This window comes from Oryctolagus cuniculus, chromosome 16 (genome assembly GCF_964237555.1).
Source record: "Oryctolagus cuniculus chromosome 16, mOryCun1.1, whole genome shotgun sequence".
NCBI classification, from domain to species: domain Eukaryota; kingdom Metazoa; phylum Chordata; class Mammalia; order Lagomorpha; family Leporidae; genus Oryctolagus; species Oryctolagus cuniculus.
Window position 1 is genome coordinate 69,633,105 of NC_091447.1, and position 27,906 is coordinate 69,661,010.

General features: G+C 39.2%; 1 pseudogene; it reads left to right on the top strand.

Annotated features, from left to right (window-relative positions):
- On the top strand, window positions 1–27,906 carry LOC127486256 (vomeronasal type-2 receptor 116-like; annotated as a pseudogene).

Sequence of the window (27,906 nt, forward strand, 5' to 3'; positions counted from 1 at the left end):
ATGTCAGTAGCTGCCAAACTAAATATCCACAGAGAAAGTCTACAGAAAGAGACACAACCAGACTCTTATATTCAAGCCAGAAATCTTGTAAGCTCAAGGTTGTGTGTATGTGTTAGGTACGACTGTGACTGCATGTCAGTGTATGTTTGTGCCTGCGCATGTTCTGTCCCTATTGGCAATTCTGAAATGTATAGGAGGAAAGAAGATCATGAAATCTGAAGTCCTCACCCTTGTTTTGCTTTCCATAGACTTTTCCATTTGCTCCCAGGTCTTTCAAAGGCAGAGGACAAGCACCAAGATTTTTGTGCCTACCCCATAAGCACATCCCCTGATACAGTTCTGGGGGCCTTGGCCTGGAAGAGACTGTTGGAACACAGGACCATGACTTCCAGTGTCCAGATCTGTCTAGAGAGGTGCCTATCTATTCTGATGCGTGCACTACCTCATTCAATGTTGCTGCCTTGCTTATCACAGTTCCATCTTATGTCTGACATTCAGTTCTTATGGGAAGACAAGAATCTCTATTTCACTTTGTCACCCTTTGTGATGAGCTTCATTCCCTGCCCAATATTTTCATGTTTTACACAGGTTATACCCTGTATCAGTGTGAAATACATTTTTCTCATAACATTCACTCAGACTTTTTGCATTAGTATATTTCCAGTTGCTTATAATAAGATGGGAATTTTACAAGTATATATTCATCAGTCTTCAAGTTTTCTACTAACTTTGTCATAGTACAGAACTTAATAGATATGATCCAACATGGGAAACAGGATACACAGCAAACTCATATAATGGCAAATGCTCTAAACAGCACTCTGGCCTCAGAATCAGCCCTTAACTCATTCAGATCTGGCTAAAAAGCCCAGGAGAGTTTCTCAGGCATGGAAAGCCAAGACACCTTGGCAAAAAATGACCCAAATGAAAGATTTCTGTGAGTGAGATTCCAGTGAAAAGAACGAGCCATCAAAGAAGAAGGTACCTTTCTCTGAAGGGAGGAGAGAACTTCCACTTTGATTATGGCCTTGTCTAAATAAGGTCAGGGTTTTTGAACTCAAGAGGCTTCCATTGCCTTGGCAGCTCACGACAAGAGCCTTGGGTGATCACTCACGTCATAAATAAGAGTGCCAATTGCTAAATCAACAACAGGAGTCACTGTGCACTTGCTCCCCATGTAGAATTTCTGTCCTTAATGTGTTGTACTACGAGAATTAATGGTAAGACTAGTACTAAAATAGTACTTTGTATTTTGTGTGCCTGTGTGGGTGCAAACTGTTGAACTCTTTATGTAGTATATACTAAGCTGATCTTCTGTATATAAAAATAATTTAAAATGAATCTGGGCCAGTGCTGTGACTCACTAGGCTAATCCTCCACCTGTGGCACTGGCACCCCGGGGTCTAGTCCTGGTTGGGGCGGCAGTTCTGTCCCGATTCCTTCTTTCCCAGTCCAGCTCTCTGCTGTGGCCCACGAAGGCAGTGGAGGATGGCCCAAGTGCTTGGGCCTTGCACCCACATGGGAGACCAGCAGGAAGCACCTGGCTCCTGGCTTCAGATTGGCACAGCATGCCAGCCATTTGGGGGGTGATCCAACGGAAAACGAAGACCTCTCACTCTCTCTCTCTCTCTCTCTCTCTCTCTCTCTCTCTCATTAACTCTCTCTGTCAATAAAATAAAATAAAATGAATCTTAATGAAGAATGTGATGGGAGAGGGAGTAGGAGATGGGATGGTTTGTGAGTGGGAGGGTGGTTATGGTGGAAAAACCACTATAATCCAAAAGTTGTACTTTGGAAATTTATATTTATTGAATAAAACTTGTCTAAAAAATACATAAAATGACTCAATAGAAGACATCCGCAAAGTAATTTTTGTACCAGATCTATTAGTGTCCCACAGGTGAGTACTCTCTGTGATCAGAAATCCAATTTTAGTCAGGGGTGTATGGGAAAGCAACACCTTTTAGACCACAGGAGAAAATTTTAAATTCATGTGTAAAGATAATACATACAACACAGTGTGACAAAATAGAAAAGTACCTTTATACTAAAGATGAAACACTGAAAACTTGAAACTGAAAATACTTCATATGAAGGAACAAAACTGAAATGGCACTTTATTAGTTAATTCAATATTGAAAACTAAAAAATAATGTATTCCAACTGAAGAAATGATTGGATAAATATATTTCTTCCCATATAATTAACAAGTAACAATTTTCCTGACATTCAAATTGTGGATAAAATGTAGGAAATAAGGTAAAGTCCAGAATTCCAAGGAAAGCTGAGCAAAACAACTCATAGTGAGAAAACAGAACAACTGTTTTCTTATTCACAATAACATAAACCCATCTTAAATTCCAAGAACTCATATTTTCAGGCAGGGAATATGGGAAAATACAGAGAACGTTCAATTGCCAAATGTGAAAAGACAAAGGTAAATTCAGTATCCAGGAAATCAATCAATAGAAGCAAAGTAAACACTGTAAATTCTCTGATACCAGAAGTCCTGAATTGGATGCATTTGTTTCACTGAAAATCTAACTTAATAAACCTATTTGACAAGAGTTGATATACAAGAGTAGAAAATTATCAAAAAGGCTGGGAAAATCACACTGGTGAATATGGTCAGAGATGATAATACTCTCACATATATGAACAAGTGGCAAACAAAGTTCTATTCAAACTATTCCAGAACTTACAGGAAACAGAGATGAACCTTGGTTTCTGTTCTTATGCAAAAATGACCTATCACATGGGAGTCTACCAAAGCTTTCCCAAAGGGCTCATGAAGATGAAGTGGTGCACGGACACAGTTTGCCTCCGAGAAGTCAGAGGGACATTCCACGATCCTCCAGGGACCCTGAAGCATCACTAACACCCTGAATCCAGACTTGGCTACCTCAGGGTTTGGCTGTGAAACTGCACTGAAAGACAGGCTATCACCCTTCTCTCTAAATCTGCTACTTCATTTAGGTGGTTAGGGAAGAACTGCCCAAACATGTTGGCCTTTTATTTTGCCATCCAGGAGATCAATAAGGACCGCCAATACCGCCCCAATCTATCCATGTGATTCCAAATCTCAATACCTTTGTCATGGACCAATTCATCCTTAGGAATGTTTTGCATTTTCTTTACAAAGAGCATTTACTCCCCCTAACTATAACTGCCATACACAATACAAAGCACTTGCTGTCATTGCTGGAACCCTGTCAGCAGTTTCTGCCTAGACCAGAACACGTTGGAACTCTAAAAACCCCAATGGCAAATGGATTCCTAATTCTAAAGAGCCATATGTGAAGCTCCACCCACACCATTCTCTTGCATCTGATGAAAGGGAAATGTAGAAGCCAAGGATGGGTATCCTACCATGGCATAAAACATATCCCAGAGAGTTGGCTGGATTCTGAGAATATTGACAAGTGGAAGAAGTAATACAGGTAGGAAGCAGTGCAACCTGAGAGACCCCATTCTTATTCCTGTCTGGGGATAATATACCTATTTGCACCTTCTGTGAATATTGGCTATTGACTAATCACAGAACTGTGGTTCATAAGCAATATTTACAGCACACAAAAATGTCTTGTCCTAAGACAAGACTCTCTTAGAAGGCATCCAGGGACCAAGGGTTGTTCAATGTGTAGAGGTAAAGACCTGGACATCTGGTTTCCACTTCAGATGAAGCTGAGGGCCGTGCTAGTCCTGAAGATTCCCCAAAGAGCATTTAAGGCTCAGTTACAGTTACACTGGAATTCACACACTCATCTGCTCAAGCCCAAGCCTGCCACAATCTCTTCCACAAAAGCAGATTTCATCAAAGCACACCCAGTGAACATTCCCATTACAACCTCTTACTGTTTTGTTTGAGAGGCAGAGAAACAGGGAGAGAAAGACAGAGAGCTCCTATCTGCTGTTTTCTCACTAAAAGCACACATCAATGGCAGAAGCCCATCTGGCTCTGGTAAGAAACCAAGAGCCAGGCACTCAATAGAAGTCTCCAATGTAGGTGTTAGGAATCCAACTACATGGGCCATTTCTGCTGACTCCAATGGTCTGCATTAGCAGCTCAGAGATTCTTAATGGAAGAACCATTTCAAACATGCCACAGTCAGGACATATAACTGCCAAACACAGAATACAGTAGCTTTGGAGGGTTCTGGGCTAGAAATTGATTGTTTTTCAAAAGGTAACTCAGGTTATGCTGTGGTGACACATGAACCCCAAAGTTGTAAGACATTAATGCAGTAAAGATTTACATTAGTCATGGAGTGAACATATAACAGTAGTTGCTGAGAGAGGGGGTTGTGCTGCCCAAAAACAAGAGGAGAAAATAAGGGAAAGACCACTGTCCTGATGATGCTACATCCAAAGTTCATGTCTTCCTCAGTCGGAATTGTAAAGCATACACAGCCTCGGTGATGGTGCATTTTTTCTTTCATGCTATGAGTGGGGAGTCACTCTTCCTAAAGCACTGGGCATGTGAAATGTGATCTTATCTGTGCTCACAATGATGTAGAACAGCATGGGGACTGCCTCACCCACAACAATGCCCCACGGTGCTGCCACGATCTACATCTTCCCAATGTGCAAAAGCACTTTTCCACAATGTGTACAATGACAAGATTCTTCACATCACCATGTAGTCTGTGCATATTTGTAGAAGACATGCTCATGCTCATCTTGAAAGCAATATCACTACAATATCTGGATGCCTTTTTTTCCAGGAGTTATAGATGGATTTTTATTAAATTTATACCTTTATTATTTGAATCCATCACTTATGTGTAGAATATATTTAAGAAATATATTTAATTTTCTTTATATATAATTAATTTATTATTATATGTATATATTTATATAATTATTTACATATTTATATAATAATATAATAATATATATTATATAATTATTATATATTATATTACTATTACATTAATTATATAATGCATTAATTAATACATTGATATTAATATAATATATAATATTTATATAATAATATTTATATATTTATATATTGTATAAATAATAAATAATAAATATATTTATATAATAATATCTTAAAGAAAATTCTATAGAAGATCAATGCTTCTATAGATTATATATGCTTCTATTGAATTAATATAATATATATTATATATATTATATAATTAATATAATATATATTATGTATACTATATAATATATATACATTATAATATAATATATAATATACATATTATTATATAATTATTATATAATTAATTAAATGAATTAAATTCTAGAGAAAACGCAAATACCCAGATGTAAAATTTAACCTCAGAAAGTTTATTTCACCATCTAATGTCTATTTGCACTTATAATAATATTATTTCAAATACTCTGTGTTCTTATTTAGTCCTTAGAAAAGAAGTGAATTTGTCAAAGGATTCCAATGATATATTCCTAATATATCCTACATCAGGCATCATGTGATCCAGAAGAAAAGGGTTAATTCACAGTATAGATAATTTCAATATAGTCAGAAGATTTGGAAGTTTTCTTTTTGGTCATACCCAGATTCCCATAATATCAAAGAAAATCACACTCAATAAATAGTCCAATGATAGAGACAGAAAATAATCTATATAATATGATATGTATACATAAAATTGCATTTTTACATTTTTGTAAGTTTGAGCCTACCAGGTAATACAAGGTGTCTATAAACAGGAATTGTGAAATCTGAAAAAAATCCCTGGATTTATTTGTAATTGTTGAACAAAAAACATCTTGAATTTCAATTCTGAACTAAAATGAAATTATTTTAAAAAACCTAATCCTGTATGTTCACACTTGTGTGAGCTACACAAATTAATATTGATATCTCCATCCATGTTTTGCTTATGTTATTGAAGTACTAAATTAGCTTCCATAAAGTTGCAACCAAAGCTTTGTGGAATGGACTCTACAACAACTCATACCCTAACCACCCTTGCAATTACTTCATACACTTTTTTCTTTGGACAGGAAGAGTAGACAGTGAGAGAGAAAGAGAGACAGAGAGAAAGGTCTTCCTTTTCCATTGGTTCACCCCCCAATGTCTGCTGAGGCCCTGCGCACTGCACTGATCCGAAGCCAGGAGCCAGGTGCTTTCCCTGGTCTCCCATGCAGGTGCAGGGCCCAAGGACCTGGGCCATCCTCCACTTCCCTCCCAGGCCACAACAGAGAGCTGGACTGGAAGAGGAGCAACCAGCACAGAATCCCACACCCTGACTGGGACTAGAACCTGGGGTTCTGGCACCGCAGGCAGAGGATTAGCCTATTGAGTCGCAGCACTGGCCCATACACTTTTCTTGATTGAGTTAAAACAATTCCCAGTTTGTTGCAAGGGTGCATGAACAATCAATTTCTCACAATTTAAACTCATGAAATGGTGGCCTCAAATATACAAAAAAAAAAAAAAACACTACACTTCAACCAAAAAGAAACCTTGAGAATAGGGAGGTTGAGGAAAAATAAGGACTTTTGAGTACACATGCACCTCTCACCACTCATTGCACTGCTCTCTTTCCAATTATGCCTGTCCTACAGCTTCAGTGACTTCCAATGGAAATCCAATTTGCAAACAGTGCTTGGGATGACATATCATTCCATGACCAAGGCACCATTTGGAACACGATGATATCCACAGTGTGTGGATTTTCCTCTGGGTCTTGGGTTGTTGGCTAAAATTGGAGAGTTTCCCTGAAAGAGTGCACATGACCAAGCCTTGGTCACCAGTGAAGAGATGATAGAACGGCCTACTGCATTCAAGAAAGTGTGGCTTCATGAGATGAATTAGAAACAGAGGAAGGTGAGAGGAGTTGATGTGTGAAACTTTGAAATATGCATTTAATTCTCACTTCACATGTATGCATAAAATATGAAGTTTCTCACACATGTCCTCAGCCAGTGTCTATTAGACGTGGAAGTTGGTATCAGCAGTGGAGAGAATGATAGGAACATGAAGAAAAAAGCACATTAAGCAGACAGAGGCACACACACAAACACATAGATGCTACATATTTTCCTGTACACATTCTGAAATGCTTAATCATATATGGTGAGAATCATTACTGTATTTTGATGCACTATGGACTCAAGCAGATTACACAAGAAGATGTGTAAGTGGATTAACTTTGTGGAGGGGTCGGTTTGGGGATGAACTTCTGCCCTTCTCTGGATATGCATACTCATTGGCAAATCATGAAGCCCATTTCTCCATTTGAATACTGCAGGCCTGGGAGAGACATTAGGCACAGCCATGAAGAGACTTTCTATTATACACATAGGGTCATCAGTGGTGAATGTGACCTTTGGTCTTCTCTATGAAGAATCATGTGAAATAGTGAAACTGATTTTTTTTTTAATTCCAACACTAATTTTTCTACAATTACCAAATCCCAAAAACAGGCGACTGACCTAACAATGCTTGGCCCCTATGCACACAGGTTTACAGAGCTATATCCCACAATGCTCCAGGGACAAAATAGAGTCCAAAGCATGTTTTTCCAAAGCTGTTTTTCCCACAGTGGAGAGTGGCAGGTGCATAGCCTCAGGTGATGCCATGAGTTCTGGGATGGGACAGAAGTTTAGCAATGAAAATATATAGAAGTCAGAGCTCATCTGATCTTAGGAACATTAAGGCAAGGCCTCAGCCCTGTGACTCCCTTTGAAATGTCTTCCTTGTGATTCTAGCTGTGTCCCTGTGTGACTCAGTAGACTAGCACACACTGTTTATAGGTTGAGGGCATACAACAATAATGGGACCAGGGTGCCTACATAGAGATCTATTCTCCCTGCAGGGGGATGAGACAGAAGATATAATCCAAAAGAATTTTTTCCTAATATCAGAGACTTTCCTAATAACAGAGACTTTAACTTTATGTTGGGTTGAGTTGACATGTTCTTTACTGTGATTTTTCTCAACCTACTCCTGAATCCTTTATACAGTTCACAGGACATACCTCCCTGGAACTGTGATAATTCCATGAGGTCAAGTGTCTACAGAGATGGAGACCTGGTACTGGGTGGGTTTTTCCCCCTTTACTTCCTGGAACCAGAATCAGACATGGTCCTGTTATCTTTTTTATCCAGGCCAAAGGATAAAATGACAGTAAACTGGTAAGTCCAACATTGAGTTATGTGTTAACTGTGGTTCAGACTGCAAGTGAGTGTGTGCTTGTATTGGTTAATCTGCTTAAGAATTCTAAAAAATGTACACAGAAGTTTCAGGAATGCAGATCAATGAAGGCTGGTGTTCCTTCCCTTTCCATTTTACTTTTTTCTCTACTCCTTCATGGGAGGAGAGAGAGATGGATATATTTTGTATTCATCTGATATCCTGAACAGACTCCTAGAATCTTGAAATTAATGAGACAAATGGAACTCCAGCCCATATCCCCATCCCCACCCCTGCCTGCCCCATCCAAAACCCATGGAACAGAGAATGGCCTGAGGACAGTGTTATATCTAAGGCACTCACTCTAGGTGTCATTGCTAACAAATGTGCTTGGTAGAGAAGCTGTTTTTGTCTGAGATCCACCACCTGACATACACACTGCCTCCCATACATCAACACTTGCAATCTACTCAATGGAAGTCTTTTGGGAACCTGCCCCTGAAAATAAATCTTTACTCTTTAATCTATGGTATTCTGTATGGGAACTTTGAGAATTTCTTTTGCTCAGGAGGAGCCCATGCCACAAGCATAGATGCCTGTTGTGGAGACTGCATAGAAATTGATTTGTTATCATCCATTGACTGGCACCTTTCACTGCACAATGTTTCCATGTTTTATCCATTTTGTGGCTTTTATCAACCTGTAGCATACTTTTCTCATACTATTTTTTAAAGATTTATTTATTTATTTGAAAGTCAGAGTTACACAGAGAGAGGAGAGGCAGAGAGAGGTCTTCCATCTATTGGTTCATTCCCCAGTTGGCTACAATGGCCAGAGCTGTGCCAATCTGAAGCCAGGAGCCAGCAGCCTCCTTGGAGTCTCCTACATTGGTGCAGAGGCCCAAGCACTTGGGCTATCTACTGCTTTCCCAGCCCATAACAGAGACCTGGATTGGAAGTGGAGCAGCCAGGACCTGAACTGGCAATCATATGGGATGCCAACATTGCAGGCGGCAGCTTTATGGGGTATGCCACACTGCCGGCCCCCTTCTCATAATATCGTAACAGCTAGGTCTACATTTGGTATCAAGATACTTGTGCTTACTTATTATTGATGTAAAATATTGATGTAAATTATTGATATAACTATTAAGAATACATGTTTTTCTTTATTATCAAAATTCTATTCAGTCTTTTTTATACAACTTATTTCATATGATTTATATCTCACAACTTGGAAAACCTAAACCTTATGAATGTTAGGATATACTGAACAAAATATTGGTTATTCATCAAATAATTTACCAAGTACCTCTCATGTGACAAACTAAACACGCTATGCATGGTTACAGTATGCATTATGAAATCAGTGGATGTCTACATGTGAGACAGACTTATTTTATCTAGAATGATCACACATCCTGGTTTGCTTCCTACAGCCTATTTATGCCAATAATCCTTGTGTATTCATTAATATCATCCTATATTATTGCTAAAAGTGTACCAGTTTGGAAGGTCAATTACATGGTCACTGTAGATACTGGAAGGAGTATGAGAACTGTTTACAGAAAGGAGATAAAGTTCTGACTGTGCCTTCTCTCTGTTGATGACATCAAGCCTTATGTTCTTCATCTGCTAATTAAGGATATTACTACTACAAAACAAAATTCTTATTATGATAAAGTTAAAGGTTTATAAAATGCTTGTTCCCCCACCAGCAAGTGTCCAGCATCTTTGTAGATGAAATGTAATTACTTCATATGTATTTACTAAGAATATATGTTTTTCAATGTTCTGAATATAAACTTTACCATTGGTGTTACCTATAAACTAAATATTTGGCAAAATTGATCAATGAAGCAATCATAGACTTGTTCTGCCTCTAGACATCATATTCTAAAATCAATCTTGCTTTATCATCAAATTTTTAAACATCTTCCAAGTTTAAAAAATATTTCATACACAAGTACTTTTGCACATTTTTATGAAACAAGGTCATATTTCAAAACATGGATCCTGTGTCAAATCACCATTCTAAACTGCTTTAAGTTCCATGTTTTGCGAAATAATAGCATCGAGATCACTAAGTGGAATCTAATTAAAAACATTTCTTATATTTTAAATTTGTTTCAAGGTTATAGGAATCACAGTAATAGTTTGGAGAGATCTCTATTTTATTATCACTGCAGCTTATTGCATACACTTGAAAGATGAGTTAAGAACACTGAAAAAATTTGGGTTTTGAGTGAGATGTCAGTCATGAATACACATATCTAGCGCTAATGCTTATGATCTCTATAGGATTTTTATCAACTTTGTACACGGTCCAGAACTTAATACCGGGCAGGCATGTATTTGGGGGAAAAAGAAGCAAACTTCTCAGCTTTCAACTGACAGCAAGAGCTACAAGTAACCAAGCACTGAAAAATAAAGCCCTTCATGAAATAATTAATTGCATTTAAGCAGAATGATTAAAAGCAAGAAACATTTCAATTAATGCTATTAATTTGCCATTCAAATAAGTAAATCTAAGAACTAAACAGACTTCAGTAGCATATAGATAGAGAAATAGATAAAATGGAATTTCGTGCATGAGGAAAAGAGTGAATTAAAATAAACATTGTAAGTATTCTGACAATTTGAAATTCTGAATGAAATGCTCATTTTCAAGACAAACATAACTGAATGAAAATACTTCTGTTGGTATTTGTATATTATAACAGAAAATTACAGAAAGGGCTCATGAAAATCCCTATGGTGAGTAGATGAGAGATGCTTCCAAACGCTAAAATGACTGACAAGTCAGAGATGCTTGCCTCTTGGGTTCCATCCCTAAGTAAAAGTGAAATCCCATGTTGGGACACATCAAGGCTTTCCTGAAGGACTAGGGAAGGTGAGTGTGATCATGGACACAGTTTGCTTCAGAGGAATCTGAGGGTCATTCCAAAATCTTCTAAGAGCCCTTGGAACCTCACTCACACCTCCTCCATGTGCCAGAGCTGAGGCACCACTGTGTGGAAGCCTGAGTCTGACCATTGCTGCCTCAGGGTGTGGCTGTGTTGTTGCTCTGAATTCCATAGTCTCACCCTTCTCCCTGATGCTGCCCCTCTCTTTAGGTGGCTGTGGAAGAACTACCAATATGTGCTGGCCTTCCACTTTGCTATCCAGGAGATCAATAAGGACCCCCAGCTCCTCCCCAACCTGACCCTGGGTTTCCAGCTGTACAATTCTGTTACCAGTGATCAGTTCACCCTAAGGAGCACTCTGCACTGGCTGACTGGAAACATTTATTTCATCCCTAACTTCACCTGCCAGACACAAGGCAAGACGGTTGCCATAATTGCTGGAACCATGTCAGCATTTTCAGCTGAAATTGGAACAATGTTGGAGCTGTACAAAACCCCACAGGTAAATCTGTTGTGAATTCTGGTGAGAATTTCTGCCATCTCCCACCACACATGTCCAATTTGAAGCAAGGGTCATGTGGAACACAACTGCACATATAGCACCACGATTTGAAACAGATTCTGGGGAATTCCTTAGATTGTGAGAGAGATCACTGTCTAGGCCCAATGTATCCATCCCCACCTGCTGAGAAAGTTGACTGCTGACTATTGACAGGAAATACCCACAGCGCAGAGATATCCTAGGAAGACTGAATGTTAGACATGGGTATATCAAGACCTGGGCCCAGACTTTCCATTTGGAACCCACTGAGGTCCATGACAGTCCCGAAGATCATCAAGGAGTGTTTGGGGCTGAGTTACACTTAGATGAGATTTTACCCTCTCCTATACCTAATCCTGACTTCCTCACATTCAGCAGATTCCTTCACAGGACTCCCAGTTCACTTCCATGTGCAACTAAGAGATTTAGATCTTAGTGTTTGACAGAATAAAAAACAAATACAGGCAGACAGTGTGCACCCATTCACAGTATAATCACAAAATAGCCACCATAGTGCTGGTGCTCACTGGCCATGGTGAAAGTACTCAATCCAAATCTTACAAGTAGGTGTTAGGAAACCAATCACATAACCAATCAAGCTGCTTCCCAGGGCCTGTATTCACATTTCCAGGATTCTTAATGGAGACCCACTACAAAGAGGTAGCAATCTGCACACATTACCATCAAGCTCAGACTGCAATAGCTGTGGTCTGAAAAGCAATTTTATCTATACTCAGAGATGATAGGTGAATATATTTTTCAAGACAATTTAGGATATGCTGTGAAAACAAATGAAATTCAAAGTATCAGGAGATCAACCCACACAAAATATTTGTCCCCGAGGAAACACACAACACCAGTTGCAGTGGGAGCTGTTCTCCACATGTCTCATGAGGTGAGAGGTGGGAAAGACAAATGTCCTGGTGATTCTGAATCCAAAATACATGCCTTCTTCTTCCCAAATATACATGAAGAACGTGGGTATCTTACACATTATCTTTCATGCTATGCATGAAGATGTACATTTCTTCTGCTAAAAGCAACAGGCATTGAAGCACAGTTACTCTGATCCCAAGTGATAGAATTTTCTTATGCCTACACATGATATTTCTTCATAGGACTTTTTCAAAATCACTTCCCAAGACAGAAAACTCAAAACCCACAAAAGTCAAATCACAGCGGTTTTCTTTCCATTCAGATCACATATGGCCCTTTTGATCCCATGCTAAGTGAGAGAGACAAGTTTCCATCGCTCTATCAGATGGCCACAAGTGACAGCTCTCTGGCCCGTAGAATGCTCTCCTTGCTACTACATTTTGGCTGGATTTGGGTGGTGATCTTTGTATCTAATGATATGAAAGGAGAGAAGTTCCTACAGGATATTCAAACCGAGATGGTAAAGAAAGGTCTCTGCTGGGCCAATATAATAAAGCTCCCAGACACTAAGTCAAGATATGAAAAAACTGAAATATCCTTCCTAGCAGGGCTTCGAATTTCATCTGCAAATGTGCATATTCTATATGGTGATGTAAGGAGTGTGTATACCATGGAATTTCTAAGCAAATTCTATTTAACCCTGGGGAAGGTGTGGATCATGGCTGCAAAGTGGGAGATAGTTGTGAAGGAGACAGACCACATGCTACACTCTTTTCATGGAGGCTTCTCATTTTCATACCACAAGGAAGAAATCCCTGGCCTCAACCACTTTGTCAAGACAGTGGACCCTTCCCACTACCCAGAAGATTTCTTCCTCAGTCAACTATGGCTTCATGCTTTTCACTGCTTGCCTACTGGGTCACTTTGTGGAACAATTGGAGTCTGCCCACCAAATGCTTCCTTTGAGTTTTTCCCAGGACGCATTGACATGCTGACCATATCTGACTCCAGCTATTTCATCTACAATGCTGTGTATGCAGTGGCCCATGCCCTCCATAAGATGCTTTCAGAGCAAATAGAAAAGGGATCTCCAGGAGATGCAACTCAACCAAGGATTTTTCCATGGCAGGTAAACATCTCCCAGAACAGGACATTTATTGAACATCTGTTTGCATCCTCAGGTATTTTTATTGCAGTACCACATGACCATGTTTTCATGTTGAGATTGCCATGATCAGGTATAATGGAAAGTGGGTTCTTTCACAACAGACTGGGCATAGATACATCTGTAATTGTTATCTACGTGTGGAGAATTTGTTATCTGCTATGGAGCATTTTAAATATATTTTCTGTTATGCAACATGTTAAAAATAATTTTAAAATGGTCTATATGCTAAGAAATGCACATAAGTCTACAGATAAAAGAGTTTTTTGTCATCTTATCATACTACAACCAACACCCATATTAATAACATAGCATTACTAGTACTGCAAGAGTCCTCAGTAGCAACCACTTAATTTTTTTAATGTGTGAAAAAGGAACATATTGTCAATAATATGATTTGATTTATTTTTTTATTTTTTTTACAGGTAGAGTGGACAGAGAGAGAGAGAGACAGAGAGAAAGGTCTTCCTTTGCCATTGGTGCACCCTCCAATGACTGCCGCGGGTGGTGCACAACGCTGATCCGAAGGCAGGAGCCAGGTGCTTATCCTGGTCTCCAATGGGGTGCAGGGCCCAAGCACTTGGGCCATCCTCCACTGCACTCCCGGGCCACAGCAGAGAGCTGGCCTGGAAGGGGGGCAACCGGGACAGAATCTGGCGCCCCGTCTGGGACTAGAACCCTGTGTGCTGGCGCTGCTAGGTGCAGGATTAGCCTATTGAGCCATGGTGCCGGCCTATGATTTGATTTAGCGAAGCACTACTTATAATTACATAGGAAATTATCTAAAGTCCACACAATTTTATACTCATATATTAACTAACACAAATGAGAGGAAACAATATTTTTGTACCTCTGGCTTATGTAATTTACTGTGATGACCTCCAGTTTTAAATGTCAAGATTTCATTCTTAATTATGGCTGTGTAATATTCATATATGTGAGATGATATAATATGATATTTTATATATATATAAGTATCTCACCAATTCCTTCTCCCAGCCATCAGTTGATGGACCTCTAGATGATTCTACATCTTATGTGTTGTGCATTGAGCTTCTGTAAAGTTGGGAGTGTAGGAGACTCTTTCTTGTCCTGATTTCAATTCATTTGGATACATTCCCAGGTCTGAGACAACTAGGCCATGTTGTAGAACCAATATTGGTTTTCTGAGGAGTTCCTCTATTGTCTTCCATTATGTTTGTACTGGCTTATAATCCTTCCCATCAACATTGTATTGGGGTACCTTTTTTTCCTGATCCTCAGCAGAATTTGCTATTTTTCAAATTTTGGATAATATTCATTCAAAGTGGGGTGAAGTGAAATCCCACGTTAGTTCTTATTGGTGCTTCCCCGATGGTTAGTGATCATGAACCTCTTTTCATGTTTCTCTTGGGCATTTGTATTTCATCCTGTGAAAAAATCCCTGTTCATATCCTTAGTTCATTTCTTAACTAGATTGTTGGTTATGTTGTTGTTAAGTTTCTTGCATTCCTTATACATCTGGAGATTAATACTTTATTGGAACCATGTTTTGCAAATATTTCTCCCATTTTGTAAGTAGTGTCTTCACTTAGATGAGTGTGTCTTTTGCTGATGAGAAGTTACTTAGCTTAATGTATATTCTTGCCTTTATTGCCTTTACTTCTTGGATTTTATCCAAGAAATTCTTGCCAGGGAAATGACTTGTAGTGTTTCCCCAGTGTTTGCCTCTTGTAATTTGATGGTTTCAGGTTTTAGGTTTAGATCCTTGATAAATTATGAGTTGATATTTGTATAGGGTATGAGGTAGCAGTCTGATTTAAAATCTCTGCATGTGGAAATCCAAATGTCTGCATTTGTTGATGAGACTTAATCTAGGGAGTGAGTTTAGCTCCATGTAACATTTTCAATACAGATTCTATAATGACATATCATAGAATAATGTTTCTCAGAGTATAGTGCAATGTTTAGAATATCCTAACACAGCTCATCACAAAGACTGGGAAGAAAAAATGATCAAAAGTACTCTTTTTGTTGGAATGTATGTAAGGTTAGGAAATGTGGACTCTGGACATATCCCACAACAACTATATTCCCTATAATAATATCCCCTACAGCTGTGTGCTGTAGTCCATGCCCTCTGTGAGACATTACTGGGGCAAATAGCAGTGGGGTGCACATTTTATCATAAAATGACTCTGAAACAGGAAAATATCCTGATCAAATTATTTGAGTAAATCAAATAAATTGAATGTCTCACAGAAGATAAATATATATTCTATATTATACATATATGTAAATTAAATTGACTTCAGCATGTTTACTTCACTATGTAATTTCTGAGATTACATCCAATATTAATTAACATCCTATTTGTGATTTGATAGACTCACATTTTAAAAGTAAATGTACTGGCCGAGAAGGCTTACAAATATAAGATTAGAGAATATTTATGAAGTTCTTGGTTCAAATTAGTGAAGACATAATGATAGTCCTTTAAAGAATTGGCTGTCCCACAACAGGTGTCAGGAGACTCTGAAAGTCAAGAGTTAATACACACTGTTCAGATACTAACTGCCATCAGGGTATTGTTTTTTTATATAGTAAATAAAAATTTACAAAGTACAACTTTTGCATTGTTGTAGCTTTTTCCCCCATAACCTCTCTCCCACCCATAACCGCCCTATCTCCCACTCCCTCTCCCATCCCACTCTTCATCAAGATTCATTTTCAATTATCTTTATATACAGGTGATCAACTTAGTATATACTAAGTAAAGATTTCAAAAGACTGCACCCACCCAACCGCACAAGATATAGAGTACTGTTTGACTAGTTGTTTTACTGTCAATTCTTACAGTACAACACTTTAAGGACAGAAATCCTACATGGAGAGCAGGTGCACAGTGACTCCCATTGTTGAGTTAACAATTGACACTCTTATCTATAAGTCAGTAATCACCCGAGGCTCTTGCCATGAGCTGTCAAAGCTTTGGAAGCTTCCTGAGTTCACCAACTCTGATCTTATTTAGTCAAGGCCATATCACAGTGGGGGTCCATTCCTCCCTTCAGAGAAAGGTGCCTCCTTCTTTGATGGCCCATTCTTTCTGCTGGGATCTCATTCACCGAGATGTTTCATTCAGGTCATTTTTGCCACAGTGCCTTGGCTTTCCATGCCTGTGAGACTCTCATGGGCCTTTTAGCCAGATCCGAATGCCCCAAGGGTTGATTCTGAGTCTGGAGTGCTGTTCAGGGCATTTGCCATTCTATGAGGCTGCTGTGCATCCTGCTTCCCCCGTAGGATCATTGTCTCCCTTTTAATTCTATCCTTCATTATTTACAGACACTGGTCTTATTTGTGAAATCTCTTTGACAATTATGTACTTAAAATGATCACTTTAACAAGTGAGATGGAATGGGTACATGCCACCTTGATGGGATTGAATTGGAATCCCCTGGCATATTTCTAACTCTACCATTGGAGGTAAGTTGGGTGTGCATGTGCCAAACTGTATATCTCCTCAATCTCTTACTCCCACTCTTATATTTAACAGAGATCACTTTTCTGTTAATTTTAAATGCCTAAGAATAATTGTGTATTAACTAAGGAGTTCAACCAATGGTATTAAGCAGAACAAAAAATACTAAAAGGAATAAAATAGTAAGTTCTTCCTCAACAGTCAAGACAAGGGCTTATCTGGTCATTGCTTCTCATAGTGTCCATTTCACTTCAACAAGTTTCCCCTTTGGTGCTCAGTTAGTTGTCATCGATAAGTGAGAACATACGATATTTGTCCCTTTGGGACTGGCTTAATTCACTCAGCATGATGATTTCCAGATACCTCCATTTTGTTGCAAATGTCCAGATTTCATTTATTAAACAGCTGTACAGTATTCTGTAGAGTACATATCCCATAATTTCTTTATCCAGTCATCTGTTGATGGGCATTTAGGTTGATTCCATGTCTTAGCTATTGTGAATTGAGCTGCAATAACCATTGAAGTGCACACAGCTCTTTTTTTCCAGTTTAATTTCCTTTGGGTAAATTCCAAGGAGTGCGATGGCTGGGTCATGTGGTAAGGCTATATTCTGGTTACTGAGGACTCTCCAAACTGTCTTCCATAGTGGCTTTATCAGTTTGCCTTCTCACCAACAGTGGATTAGTGTCCCTTTTTCCCCACATCCTCGCCAGCATCTGTTGTTAGTTGATTTCTGTATGTGAGCCATTCTAACTGGGGTGAGGTGAAACCTCATTGTGGTTTTGATTTGCATTTCCCTGATGGCTAGAGATCCTGAGCATTTTTTCATGAGTCTGTTGGGCATTTGGATTTCCTCTTTTGAAAAATGTCTGTTAAGGTCCTTGGCCCATCTTTATATTGGGTTGGTTGTTGTGGAGTTTCTTGATCATTTTATAGAGTCTAGTTGTTAATTCTTTACCAGTCATGTAGTTTGCAAATAATTTCTCCCATTGTGTTGGTTGCCTCTTCACTTTCCTGACTATTTCTTTTGCTGTAAAGAAACTTCTCAATTTGAGGTAATCCCATTTGGCTATTTTAGCTTTGACTACCTGTGCCTCTGGTGTTTTCTCAAGAATTCTTTGCCTGTTCCAATGTCTTGAAGGGTTTCCCCTATGCTCTCAATTAATTTCATGGTGTTATGGCATATATCTAGATCTTTGATCCATGGTGAGTGGATTTTTGTATATGGTGTATGATGATAGGGGTCTTGTTTCATACTTCAACATGTTGACATCCAGTTTTCACTGCACCATTTGTTAAAGAGGCTGTCCCTGTTCCAGGGGGTTGGTTTTAGCTCCTTTGTTGAATATGAGTTGGTTATAGATGTTTGGATTGATTTCCAGTGTTTCCATTGATCTGTCCATCTGTTTTTGAACCAGTACCAGGCTGTTTTGATAATAACTTCCCTGTAGTATGTCTTGAATTCTGGAATTGTGAATACTCTGGATTTGTTTTTATTGTAAAGGATTGCTTTAGCTATTCACGGTCTCCTGCTTCTCCATATGAATTTCAGCATCATTTTTTCTGGGTCTGTGAAGAATGACTTTGGTATTTTGATTGGTATTGCATTGAACCTGTAAATTGCTTTTGGGATAATGGACATTTTGATGATATTGATTCTTCCAATCCATGAACATGGCAGATTTTTCCATTTTTTGTTTCTTCTTCTATTTCTTTCTTTAGTGTTTTGTAATTTTCCTCATAGAGGTCTTTGATATCCTTGGTTAAATTTATCCCAACGTACTTCAATATTTTGTGGCTATTGTGATTGGGATTTATCTTAGAAGTTCTTGCTCAGCCACAGCATTGTGAGGGTATACAAAGCCTGTTGATTTCTGAGCATTAACTTTGTATCCTGCTACATTACCAAACTCTTCTATGAGATTCAATATTCTCTTACAAAAATTTTTGGGATCCCCTATACATGGGATCATGTCATCTGCTAACGGGGATAGTTTGACTTCCTCTTTTCCCATTTGTATTCCTTTAATTTCTTTTTCTTGCCTAATGTCTCTGGCTAAAGCTTCTAGGACTATATTGAATAGCAATAGTGAGAGTGGGCATCCCTGTCTGATGTCAGTTTCAATGGAAATGCCTCTAACTGTTCCCCATTCAATATGATGCTGGCCATGAGTTTATCATAAATTGCCTTAGTTGTGTTGAGGAATGTTCCTTCTAACCCCAATTTGCTTAAAGTTTCATCATGAAAGGGTATTGTATTTTGTTAAATGCTTTATCTGCTGCTATTGAGATAATCAAATGATTTCAGTTTCTCAACTTGTTAATGTGATTGATTCTCAAACACTGAACCATCCCTGCATACCAGGGATAAATCCCACTTGGTTCATGTGAATGATCTTTCTGATGTGTAGTTAGATTCGGTTTGCCAGGATTTTGTTTAGTATTTTTGCATCTATGTTCATCAGGGAGATAGGTCTATAGTTTTTTTTTCTCTGCTGTGTCTTTCCAGGGCTTAGGGATTAAGGAAATATTGCTGGCCAGCGTCATGGCTTACTAGGCTAATCTTCTGCCTGCAGCACTGGAACCCCAGGTTCTAGTCCCGGTTGGGGTGCCGGTTCTGCCTGGTTGCTACTCTTCCAGTCCAGCTCTCTGCTGTGGATTGAAAAAGCAGTGGAGGATGGCCAAGTGCTTGGGCCCTGCACCCACACAGGAGACCAGGAGGAAGCACCAGGCTCCTATCTTCAGATCGGTGCAGCACGCCGGTTGCAGTGGCCATCTGGGGGGTGAACCAACGGAAGGAAGACCTTTCTCTCTGTCTCTCTCTCCCACTGTCTAACTCCCCTGTCAAAAAGAAAAGATGATATTGGCTTCATAGAAAGAATTTGGGAGGATTCCCCCCTTTCAATTGTTTTGAATAACTTGAGAAAAACTGGGGTTAGTTGTTCTCCAAAAGTCTGGTAGAATTCAGTGGTGAAGCCATCCAGTCCTGGGCTCTTCTTTTTTGGTAGTGGGTTTATTGCTGATTCAATTTCTTTCATGGTTATGGGTCTGTTTATGTTTTGTATATCTTCATGGCTCAGTTTAGGAAGGTTGTAAGGGTCCAGGAATCTATCCATTTCTTCCAGGTTCCTCAATTTGTTAGCTTACATCTCTTTGTAATGGTTTCTGATGATTCTTTTTATTTCTGTTGTGTAGTTACATTCCAATTACCATCATTACTTTTATGGATTTGGGTCTTCTCTCTCCTTTTGTCAGTTCGTTGGGCCAATGGTGTGTCTATTTTGTTTATTTTTTCAAAGAACCAGCTCCTGGTTTTGTTGATCTTTTGTATTGTTTTTTTTGTTTGTTTGTTTCAATTCTGTTTATTTCTTCTCTAATCTATAGTAGTTCTTTTCTTCTGCCTGGTTTGGGTTGGATTTGCTGCTGTTTCTCTATATCCTTGAGGTGCATTGAGAGGTCATTTGTTTGGTTCCTTTCCAGTTTCTTGATGTAGGCACCAATTGCTATAAGCTTTCCTCCTAGCACTGCTTTTACTGTATCCCACAAGTTTTGATAGGTTGTGCTCTCATTTTCATTTGTTTCTAGAAATCCTTTGATTTCTCTTGATTTCTTCTATGACCCACTGTTCATTCAGAATCATGTTGTTCATTCTCCATGTATTTGCATATGGTGTAGAGATTCTTGGGTAGTTGATTTTGAGTTTCACTGTGCTATGGTCTGAGAAGCTGCATGGTATAGTTTCAATTTTTTTGAATTTGTTGAGGCTCCCTTTATGGCCTAGCATATGGTCAATCCTAGAGAATGTTCCATGTACTGGGGAGAAATACGTGAACTCTGTGGCTGTGGGGTGACATGTTCTGAAGATATCTATTAGGTCTATTTGGTCTATAGCATCAATTAACTCTGTTGTTTCCTTGTTGAATTTCTGTCTGGTTGATCTGTCCATTGGTGAGAGTGGCATGCTGAATTCCCCTGTAACCATTGTATTTGAATCTATATCTCCCTTTAAGTTCTTTAGTAATTCTTTCAAGTAGTCAGGTGCCCTGTAATTAGGTGCATATACATTTATAATAGTAATGTCTTCATGTTGGATTGATCCTTTAATCATTATATAATGCCCTTCTTTCTCTCTTTTAATAGTTTGTGTGTTAAAGCCTATTTTGTCTGATATTAGGATGGCCACCCCAGCTCTTTTTTGATTTCTGTTAGCTTGAAATATCTTTTTCCACCCTTTCACTTTCAGTCTGCATGCATCTTTGCTGATAAGGTGTGTTTCCTGAAGGCAGCATATAGATAGATTCTCTTTTTTAATTCAATCCGCTAGTCTGTCTCTCTTGGTTGTCAAGTTGAGGCCATTTATATTCACTGTGACTATTATTAAATACTGTCTTTTTCCAGTCATGGTTCCTTAAACAAGCTGTTTATGTATTTTGAGATTTGTTTGTAGTTTAGTTGGCTCATTTTCTACATTCACCTTTTTTTGTAGTGAAGTTCTTGTTTCTGTATTTCTGTGTGCAGCACGTCTTTGAGCCAGTGTTGTAGGGTTGGATGTGAGGATACAAATTCCTTCAGTTTCTGTTTGTCGTGGAAAATCTTTATTTTCCCTACATTCATATATGATAGCTTTTCAAGGTATATTATTCTAGGTTGTCATTGTTTGTCTTTTAAAACTTGGAATATATCATGCCATTATCTCCTTGCCTGTAGTGTTTGCGATAAATCTGGGGTGAGTCTGATTAAATTATCCTTAAATATGATTCATCGTTTCTCTCTGGCACAATTTAGGATTTCTTCTTTGTGTTTCACTGAGCTGAGTGTTGCCACAATGTGATGCAGTGAATTTCTCTTCTGGTCTAATTTGTTGGGGCTCCTGAGTATTTGTTGAATTTGGTTGTTTCTATCAATTTGCCTCTGTTGGAAGTTTTCTGATATTATTTCATTGAAAATGTTATACAAATAGAATTACACATAAACTGTATACACATGTTTATCAGTTTGGACTTGCCAGCAGCAGCCAGGGATGTCAGGTTCCAGAAACTTTATTATGAAAAATTATGCTTGGATTTCTAATTTATTTAACAGAATTCATCTGATATTTTATTCAATATTGTTAAACTCTAAAAAAATTATTTGAAAATCAAAGTTACTGTAAGAGAGTGAGAGACAGAAAGAGAAAAGGAGACAGATCTTGCATCTGCTGATTCACTCCACAATGGCTGCAAGGACCAGGACCGGGAACACTCTAAGCCAGGATGCAGGAGCTTCAACTGGGTCTCTCATGTGAGTGTAGGGGCCCAGGCAGTTGGACCATCATCTAATGCTTTCCCATGTACATTGGCAGAGACCTGAACCAGCAGTAGAACAACAGTAATTTAACCAGCACTCACAGGGATGCTGGGCACTGTGGACAGCAGCTTCACCTGCTGCACCACAAGGCCAGCCCAAATTTGCTAAAGTAAAAAAATATTGATATGAACATAATAGATTTCATGTATTTCATAGATACATTTCTAAGAAGATATCCATTCTTCCTTCCCTCCATCTCTCATTCTCCCCTCCTTCCTTTCTTTTTAATTTTTGCAAAAATAGCATTTCAATTTGCTTTATAATCACAGGTGTAATGCCACAGTAATCATAATGATTCATAAATGAAAAGTAGAAAGACCATGTTCCACAGGAACTTACACAAGATGATAAGCAAAAATGAAATCCAAGATATCAGTTTCATTTTGATACATGGTGGGGTTTTTCTTTGCATCTATAGTAACTACTACACATCACAGAAAACAAATTATATTTTCTGATTGGAACTGGTTTATTTCAGTAAGCATAAGGATAAAGGTCTCCAGTTGCATCCATTTTTTGTCAAAGAGAGGATTTCATTCTATTTGGTAGGGGGTATATTTTGAAAAGTGCACATGTTTGCACTCACCTATGGAACCATCACAATAATCAAGATATCGCATATATAAAGCCATGTTGTTCACATTTGGAAAACTAAGATGAGCTTTCCTAAACCTCTAACAATCTTTCAAGGTCAGCCACCCTGTGGGACACATCCTGTGATTTCTCTGGATTCAAATGGTCCCCATCATTTTAATGGGTGTTGGGGGGTAGAATTCCCTGCATTTGAACAATGATATGATGATCATTCAGACAAAAGTCAGCCTCCACCAAATAGAAACCCTGAGGATACACAGGAGGCAAAAGAAGGATTTCTCAGTCATATGCACCTCCCACCTCTAATCTGAATGTTCTCCCTCTTTCCAATTGTGCCTCCCCTCCAGCTTCATCCACTCCTGAAGAAAATCCAATTTACCAACAGTGCTGGGGAGGATGTTTCCTTCCATGAAACAAGACACCATATGGCACATTATGATATCCACAACATTGTGAATTTTCCTGCTGGATTTCGTTTGCTGTTTAAAATCGGGGAGTTCTCCTCTGAGAGTGCACATGACCAAGGCTTGGTCCTCAATGAAGAGATGATAGAATGGCCTATAGCATTCAAGAAGGTGTGGATCCATGGAAATATTCGATACATACAGAGGGTCTGAGAGGAGATTAAGTGTGAGATTTTAAATAAGCATTCAATTCTCAATTATCATCTTGGCTTCAAAAGATATGGTGTCCCTTACACATATATGAGTCAATGTGTATTAGAAGTTTATGTTTGTATTAGTTATTGATGATTTTACTTTGGAAATAATTATGCATTCAGATGTTGAGTGACTAAAATGAGCAATGTTAATGAATAAAGATAGATATCAGTATATAGACATAAAATTACAAAATACATGTGTACAGAAATTGTAAATTTTTTCAATTTTTTATTTATATAAGGTGAAAAATTTTCATTTCATGTATATATATAGATATATAGATTTAGAAGAACAGTGATATCTTAAATATGGTGAGAGTCATATATTTTAATGCAGCATGAACACAAGTAAATTATAAGTTGATCTATCCATCGCCTATTTGTAGAAAACATTCTCATTTTCATTGTCATTGTGGTTGCCAATAAGTGCAGTTTCTTTTCTGCATAGCATCTCACAGCTGTGGTCAAATGTTTTACCATCATTCTACTGTCAAAATCCCCCAGGGAATTTTGTGGGTGATTTATGTAACTATCATGCTTTATGCCCAAAATGCATTCTTAGTTTCTTGAAATTGATACTTTTCCTGAATCTAGAAGTCCAGAAGAGGATTAGATACACAATCCATATTTTTATAACATTTGCTCATCATTTCTCTGTGGCCTTGTCTTTTTCTGAATACTCAGTCTCAAATATACACATTACAGAATAATGATATGAATGTTAAAGATTTCAGAGGAAGAAATGTAGTAGAAAGAAACAAAGGCCTAGAAGAATAGATCTGGTGATGAACAAAATTACAGCAATCAGGTACCCTCATAATGTTTGGTAGACAATTGACAAACCTGGAAAGAGCATCATAGAAACTACAAATTGGATGTATGAAAAAATCAACAAGACAGAGAATGGGGAAGACAGTGATGACCTTCAGAGTGATGGGGCAAATAGAGACATCTTATCACAGTGCCTAATGATGTGCAAAACAATGACCATCGCTTCTCTTTCCCCCTCAGACTCCTCAGTCTTTATGTGGCCAGAGGTGTGGTCCAGGATTCAGGAAAATGCCACAGGAAGGAAGAGCTGTCTGCTGCTATATTTGTGTTATTTGTCCAGAGAGAGACATTTCCAATCATACAGGTAGAAAACATGTAACTCACTATGAAAACTCCACCATCTTAACTATTTCTAGATAAAAAGGAAACCAAGAATCTTTATAATGGGATAAGAGTGCCCCATTGTTCTCTATGCACACTTTCACTCACTCTTTCCATACACTTGTTGTATGCTCACTCTCGCCATCTCAGTAGTCTGGTGGTGCTCATCCTCTCTAGCTCAACACTGACACTGATTCTCTCTGATATCCTTCTTTTCCATCCAGTGCTAGATGAGGCTGTCTCAATCTGAGATCTTCTAGTAGGCCTACTAATGTCTGAACAAAAAATATCAGATGAGCATTTGTTAAGGCTCCCTAAGGATTTCTAGAAATCTTGAAATCAAAACTTTTCCATACACACCTGAGAAACAGGGAGCTACTTCACAGGAATTGTGATGGGAATACTGTATTACTTTCTGTGCTGGGTCTTTTACATAGTGCGTGCTGTGTAGTACACATAATGAGTGCCTCCCTTTGTCCTTTTGTTTTCTATACTAGAATAAGAGAAAATAAGAGTGAAATATACAGACAAAACATCCTAATAACTATGCAACTACATAACACCTCCAGTCCTCCAGTCCATGAAGCTTGTATGATTACCAACTTAAAACCTGAGTAGCACTTTACTACAAGTGTGGACCAACTAATATCATTTCCTTTCTTTTAAAAAATATTTTTTTAATTTCAAAGAGTTACAGAGGAGAGAGAGAGAGAGAGAGAGAGAGAGAGAGAGAGAGAGAGAGATTCCATCTACTTATTCAAGCCCCAGACATGCACAATTGACCAGGTTTGGCAAGGCAGATGCCAGCAGCCAGGTTCATTTGGGTCTCCCACATGGGTTCAGGGGACCCAAGTACTTGGGCCATCTTCTGCGGCTTTTTCCAGGCCATTAGCAGGGAGCTGGATTGGAAATGGATTACTGGAACACAAAACAATGTCCATAAGGGATGCTGGCATTGCAGCTGGTGGCTTTACATATCATGCCACAACACTGAATCTACTTTTGTTTATTAAATTGACATATGATTGAGAGAGAGACATGGTCACCAACTGGCCTGTTCTTAATGACTTCCTTCATGCTGCTGCTGCAGAAGTGTATTACTTCAACAGAGACAATGTGGTGTCCATGTGGTGTTCACATGACTAAAATGATGAACAAGCCATGCTCTCAGTGAAAAGGAGTGGAAAGTTTTCTTTCAATACTGTGATGAAAATATCACTCCCATATAACCATTAAAAAACTAGTAGTGGCGGCGCCGCGGCTCACTAGTCTAATCCTCCGCCTTGTGGCACCAGCACACTGGGTTCTAGTCCCGATCTGGGTGCCGGATTCTGTCCCGGTTGCCCCTCTTCCAGGCCAGCTCTCTGCTATGGCCCAGGAGTGCAGTGGAGGATGGCCTGAGTCCTTGGGCCCTGCACCCCATGGGAGACCAGGATAAGTACCTGGCTCCTGCCATCGGATCAGCGCAGTGCGCTGGCCACAGTGCGCTGGCCGCAGTGGCCATTGGAGGGTGAACCAACGGCAAAGGAAGACCTTTCTCTCTGTCTCTCTCTCTCACTGTCCACTCCGCCTGTCAAAAAATTAAAAAAATAAAAAAAACTTTAAAAAAACTAATAGCAATAATTCTTTTCTATGCAATCACAGCATATCAACATTTATATGGAAAGAGTGATGAGTCCATGCAGGAAATTAGAGTATTGACTGATGTATGGAAGTCCTAGGAGGGATAGATATTTTAAATAGGTCATCTACATTTGAGTATTAAAAAAAAACCTTAAACCTGGTAACCCCAGACAAATATTTTAACCCATGTGAACACAAGCTTCTCCAGAGAAAAACACTAGGGACAGTAGAGAAGAGGGTTTGGAAGAATCTATGCCCATATGAAATACAGGAACTACATCACTTTGAGAAAATAAAACACTGAAAGAAATATCTCTGAGTGACAAAATGAGTCCCCAGAGCCCCATGTGCTAAGGAGCTTGTTTCAGTGAGCTTCCTACACCTAGAGACGAGCATTCTCTCTGGGTCAGGAGTGCAGAAATATACTTTAGTGTGTCCTGGTACACATTAGAGCAGGCTGGACTCACCATGACATTGCAAAGGGGACCATTTTCCTTAACAGGGAAAAAGGAGTAAATTGTGAAGTGGAAACAGTCTTCCTTTTCTCCGCAGATGCAGAGCAGTGCATCCCGTGTGCAGATCACGAGTACCCAAACATGGAGAGAAACCACTGCCTCCCCAAGCTGGTGACATTCTTAGCCTTTGAGGATGCCCTGGGGATGGCTCTTGCCTCCGTGGCTCTGTCCTTCTCTGTCCTCACAGCTGCCGTCCTCTGGGTCTTTGTGAAGCACCGAGACACTCCCATCGTCAAGGCCAATAACAGGACCCTCAGCTACATCCTGCTCATCACCCTCCTCCTGTGCTTCCTCTGCTCCTTACTCTTCATTGGCCGTCCAAACACAGCCACCTGCCTTCTCCAGCAAATTACATTTGGCCTTGTGTTCACAGTGGCTGTTTCCACCGTGCTGGCCAAGACCATCACTGTGATTCTTGCCTTCAAATTTACAAAACCTGGAAGAACTATCAGGCGATTGCTGGTATCAGGAGCTTCTAACTTCATCATTCCCATCTGCTCCTTGATCCAACTGGCTCTCTGTGGCATCTGGTTGGGAATTTCTCCTCCATTTATTGAGTTAGATGCACATTCTGAGCCTAACCACATCATCCTGGTGTGCAATAAGGGCTCAGTCACTGCCTTCTACTGTGTCCTGGGCTACCTGTGCTCCTTGGCCCTGGCAAGCTTCACTGTGGCTTTCCTAGCCAGGAATCTGCCTGACGCATTCAATGAAGCCAAGTTCCTGACATTCAGCATGCTGGTGTTCTGCAGTGTCTGGGTGACCTTCCTGCCTGTCTACCACAGCACCAAGGGGAAGGTCATGGTGGCTGTGGAGATCTTCTCCATCTTGGCCTCCAGTGCAGGGCTCCTGGGCTGCATCTTCCTCCCCAAGTGCTACATTATTCTCATAAAACCTGATAAAAATTCTTTGAAAGCTTTAAAGAACCAACGCAGTTCTAGGGGATCCTGA